This window comes from Malus domestica, chromosome 13 (genome assembly GCF_042453785.1).
Source record: "Malus domestica chromosome 13, GDT2T_hap1".
NCBI lineage: Eukaryota > Viridiplantae > Streptophyta > Magnoliopsida > Rosales > Rosaceae > Malus > Malus domestica.
Window position 1 is genome coordinate 12,468,311 of NC_091673.1, and position 5,567 is coordinate 12,473,877.

The 5,567-nt window shown below is 41.3% G+C and overlaps 1 pseudogene; it reads right to left on the minus strand.

The window, feature by feature from the left end:
- Positions 1-888: 888 nt before the first annotated feature.
- LOC103423972 (nuclear pore complex protein NUP62-like) lies at positions 889-3,428 on the minus strand (annotated as a pseudogene).
- Positions 3,429-5,567: the final 2,139 nt, after the last annotated feature.

The following is a 5,567-nucleotide window of genomic DNA, read 5'->3' on the forward strand; positions in this document are numbered from 1 at the left end:
TGGCATATCGGTTGAAGAGTAAAACTTTAAAAGATGTCAAAGTGCCACGTAAGCCTTCAAATGTAAATTTTAGGTTTAAAATTTGACATCTCCTTTGGAGATGGTTTTGGTCATCGACTGGGTTCGAACCAACGCCGTTAACTTCTTTATACCATTGTGGTAAATGGTCACTTGCGGTTTGTATCTTGTACGTTGGGGAGTGTTACAATGTTTTCATCCCTAAATATAGATCATCGTTCAACAATTCATTTTGTACAAATGCAGACCAAAAGGTACGTACGTAACCGTTTTCTTTTTTGGGTTTGCTACTTTATTTTGCACGTCTCCACTGACAACTTGAATCCTTGGGCAACGAATGTGACGGGAAGGTAAACACAATTAATTTGTATCCATTGGATAATAGTTTAAACGCTTTGACAATAAAAAGATAATAGTTTAAACGATTAATAAACGTAACGGTAACTATTAAGGACCCTTGCATCGTTTTTTAGCAAACGCAGCTTAATTTTCAGAAGCTATATATAGAAATATTCAGCCAACCAACCCTCAGCAAATTCATCATCCTGAAAGGGGAGTAATTGCTGTTAAAAAGAAATCCAACAATGTAATGGGAAACTTTGACAAACTTAAACTTGATTTATATTGATTGAGTTTACTTCTATTTACACTGAGACATTTTGTAATAAAACCCTCACACTTGGTGCGCAAGTTACTGACTAGAGCATCGGAATTCATCAATATATGCCAGGGCCATTACCGGCCCAACCTGCACTCTGTTGGATCACTTTGGTTGGTTTCTATTTGGGCTTTCTGCCCCCATTGACAGCATCGAAGAACACAGATTGCTAAATCACCAATACTACAAACAAATATATTTGGAAGACAAAGAACAGTGCAATTCAATCTTTGGATTCCAACACCACTCTGAAGTAACAAAGAACCTTTTCCGGTCACAAGCAACAGAAGAAAGAAAATATACCATACACGCGAACACCATCCTCGACGGCCAAGTAACCAGTAAAAAATTATAGTTCCCCAGAAATGTATGATGGTAAAGAGGGGAGAGAGGGAAAGTATCAATGTACCTAAATGAATAGACTAGCAATATGAAATTTCAAAAACCATCTAGTCTGCCAATTTCTGCAAGCGGTGAATGGTGCTTCTTGCAACCCTGTTACCAGGATCAAACTTCAGAACAGTCCTAAGATCTTCTGCCCCAAGTCTGTACTTTTCCATACTTTCGTACAAGAGCGCACGCTGTACCAGAACAGATACATTTGCTTCATCTTTATCAAGAACCTGCACAGGATTGAACACATCTATGAACTCTTTTCTACACAGAAATAAAGAAGATGGAACACTTCATTTCATTAGAATTTAAATCAATGAAGAGACTTGACAGGCAGAAAGAGCAATTGTAAAAAATAAATTTGTAAGCCGTGTCTAGCAGAAACATATATCTACGTACAGTGATGCACTGAAAATAGCTAGAGAAGAGGAAAAATGCTATTTTGGTTTGAAAACCCTACATGCATCAACGCAACAGATGAACATTGGTGAGGGGTGGGGGTGCCACCCACAAGGCCAAAGCAGCAACATCGGACTTCTAGCTGGTCTCTAAGCAGGGATACAATGGAAACTAAATATGCTAATGATCCCTTTTCTTTTTATCTTACGAAGGGAATTCAACTAATATTTACCCCCTAACCCCATCTCATGCCAAACTGGGATAAGGCTATCAGTATTGCACTAACATTTCTTTTACAATGACATTTCCATGTTTAGGCCAGCTAATTCACTCGGCTAACAAATCGTGCAGCTATACAATACAATGTCAGGCCAATAGGATTAAAAAAATGATCCAAAAATTAAATCCCATGCATTCACAATTTGGAAGGTACAAACTGAATTACTGAATGCCAATGAAAATTTTAAAATGCCTAAAAAGATTTAAGGAAAGCAAACAAGATACCTTTGTGCAGTCTGCCACAGCTTTCTTATACTCCCTTACTTCTTTGTAACATGAAGCCCTACTTGATAAGACATCTGCAACGCCAGCACTATCAGCTGATTTCTCAAGAAGAATAATAGCCCAAGAAAGCCATTTAATAGCATCAGGATACTGCCCTTGCTTGTAATTATCCATTCCTTTATTCTTTGCTGTTGAGGCTGACACCCCAGCAGGAGAAGGTGGAAGACCCTCAAGCTCAGTTGTTGAACCACCGTCATCATGTCCTCCTCCAAACTCTGTCCCCCAACCATCAACTTCAGTTGCTGTTGCAGCACTCCAGCCGAACCTGAAGATGGGGTAAACAACACGCCGAAGGGATCATTGCTAGTAGATTGAGCAGGGGTTGGCTTCGCCGAAACCCCAAAATCCCCAAAGCCAGAATCCGAATCTGATCCCATAAAACTGCTATCTGAGAAGGCACTCGAGGCTGATGTAGTATTGGTGGTGCTTGGTTTCGGAGCATTCCGAAAATCTCCAAAAGCATCACCAACACTACTTTTATCACTAGTTTTACTCGCTGAGTTAATAGTAGCAGATGGTTTCGATGTGAGATTCACCAAAGAACCAAAAAGGTCTTTCTTAGAGCTCAATCCAGTGCCACCAACACTAGCACTACCCATATTTCGCAGCGAAGGACCTCCAAGATTCGCACTCTTATTACTATTAGCGTTAACACCACTATTAAACTTATTAGCATTGCTATTAAACCCACCAGAGAAACTCCTAAAATTCCCAGAAGCACCATAATTTGCACCACCACTTTTCACCTAACTATTACTAGCAGCAATGGTGGTTTTGGGCAACGAAGCGGACACGCTCCCAATGGAAAACGAGCTCTTATTCGAAGTCGGGGTCGCATTCTTCAAAGGAACATTGCTATTACTATTGATCTTACCACCCATGGCGGAACTGACCAAATCCCCAAACAAATTTGGGTTTTTATTGACGACGGTAATCGGGGTGGCGGAAATCGCCGGAGCCGCGGAAGTCCAGCTCTTTCCAAAGATATCCCCAACCATGGAAGTCGGGGTGTTTGTCAATCCGGGTCGGGCGCTCTGGGTCGGAGCCGGCTGGTGGGTCCAGGAGGTGGTTCTGCTGGCGGTGGGTTGTTGCCAGGCGGGTCGGGTTGGGCGGCGGTGGCGGAGGAGGAGAAAGAAGAGGTCTTGTTCTTCTGGTCGTTGAGCGATTTGGGTCGGCTCGATCCGAGACCCAGATCGAAGTCGAAGTTGGAATTCATGGTAATGGAATTGAAATTATTTACTATTCTGGATCAAAAGAAACGAGATCCGATTGCGTACCTGAGAGAAGAGAGTTTTCTGAGATCTGCAGATTCCGGAGAGAGAGATGACACGCAGTAGCTAGATTGTCATCAAATAACGGAGGGGGGATGGGAATTGCAAATAATATGGTTTTAATATATTTTGGTGCCAATTATTCAGCTTTCTAATTTGGGAGTTTTTAATGTTAAAGTCCCACATCGGTGGGTTCAAAGAAATCTAATGGGTTTAAATAGGATTACTCTTCTCTAATTAATACCTAGGTTTTTTGTGGTAAAACCTCACACCTAACGGATTAGGCAGGTGGTAAAGTTGGGGATAATATTAGTGTCGTTAGAGTGGGACGAACCCGGTGATCCAAAAATCCAACATGGTATTAGAGCCCACGGTTCAGGCCCGTGCAAGCCAATGAGCTTGTCACCAAGAAGGATTAACATAGAGACGACCGCTGAGTTCCATTGAAAACAAGTGGGCCCAAAGTGAGCCGACCTTTGAGTTTCAATTACCGACGTGGATCTCCACGTGTGAACCACTAAATGAGGTTACACGTGAGGGGGAGTGTTAAAGTCCCATATCGATGGGTTCAAACTTCAAAGAAACCCAATGAGTTTAAATAGAATTACCCTACTCTAACTAATACTGAGGCATTTTGTGGTAAAACCTCACACCTGATGGATTGAGCATATGGTAAAGTTGCAAGCCAATGAGCTTGTCGCCAAGAAGGAAACAAGTCTAAACTCTTAACATAGAGACGACCACTGAGTTCCATTGAAAACAAGTGGGCCCAAAGTGAGCTGACCTCTGAGTTTCAATTACCGATGTGGATCTCCACGTGTGAATCACTACATGAGGTTACACGTGAGGGGGAGTGTAATGATGCAGCACATTAATGAAAGGGTTTATGATCATTTTGATGATTAAATGTCATTCATGCATTTCATTAATCATCCATATTGTAACCGCTAGTGCATTTATCTTGGGTTCATGCACTACAATTGTGTAGTCTTTATTTTGCATTTATGCAGCCCCTAGCCATATAAGGGAGGCTTGTTCCCTTAACTTTTAAGTATTCCAATAATCAATTTACAGACTATCTTAAGTCTCTCATTGAAGAGTGCTAATTTCTTTGTGGATTCAAGGCTTCCTAGTAGAATACGAAGATATTTTTCTAGTTTCCTCTTTCGTTCTACATCAGTTGGTACCGGAGACAAGTCTTTCCTTGGGCTGATGGCCAATTCCCCTAATGACAATGAACGTCAGAAAGAGGCTCTTACAAGAGTCGAATTTATGACGTACCAGAATCAAACCCAGCAGACGTTGTGTGAAATCCAGACAACTCTTACCAGGTTGGTGGTGCAACTAGATGTTAACAATCAAGGTCCAAGATGAGAACGTGCTCCAACGTACCAAGATCGACGTCAGGTAGCAAATGAAGATTCTAGCGATGATGAAGAATATGTTGATGAGATATTCAGAGGACTAGGAGGAGATAATGGTCATCCATGACGACATGATCATGGTGTAAATAGAGATTATCGTATGAAGATTGATCACCTTCATATCGAGGATTTCTTGGACTGGCTGAATGAAGTAGAGAGGTTCTTTGAATACATGGAGATTCCTGAAGAAAAAAAAGTCAAACTTGTTGCCTACAAGCTAAAAGGTGGAGCTTCTACTTGGTGGGAGCAACTTCAGATATCACGAACTTGTCAAAGAAATACCCCTGTGTGTTCATGGATAAAGATGAAACGGTTACTGAAGGCAAGGTTTTTACCTCCTGATTATGAACAGGTTCTTTTCCAACAATACCAAGAGTGCAAGCAGGGGAGTAAAACTGTCCAAGCCTATACAGAGAAGTTTTACAGATTAGCTTTACTCAATGATCTCATGGGAACTGAAGCGCAACAAATAGCCAGGTACATTGGTGGATTGCGACTAGCCATTCAAGATAGGGCTTGTATGCAATCAGTATTCATCGTGGTAGAAGTTGTTAATTTAGCTACAAAGGTGGAAGCTCAAATTGACAGGTCGAAGAATCAAGCAAATTGAAGTTTTACTTTTGATTCGTCGCGATCTGTAGCAAGTAAAGGGAAACAAACTTCTCATCACAGCCAACAACTGGAAATATTAGTAATGAAATTTGTGGCAATAATAGTTCTTCACAGAAACCAGAAACAACCAGAGGCCATAAAGATGTTCCCCAAGACCCCTATGCAAAGCTTAGGGAAGATAAGTGTTACATGTGTGGGCAACATTGGCACTTGTCCAACAATTGTCCT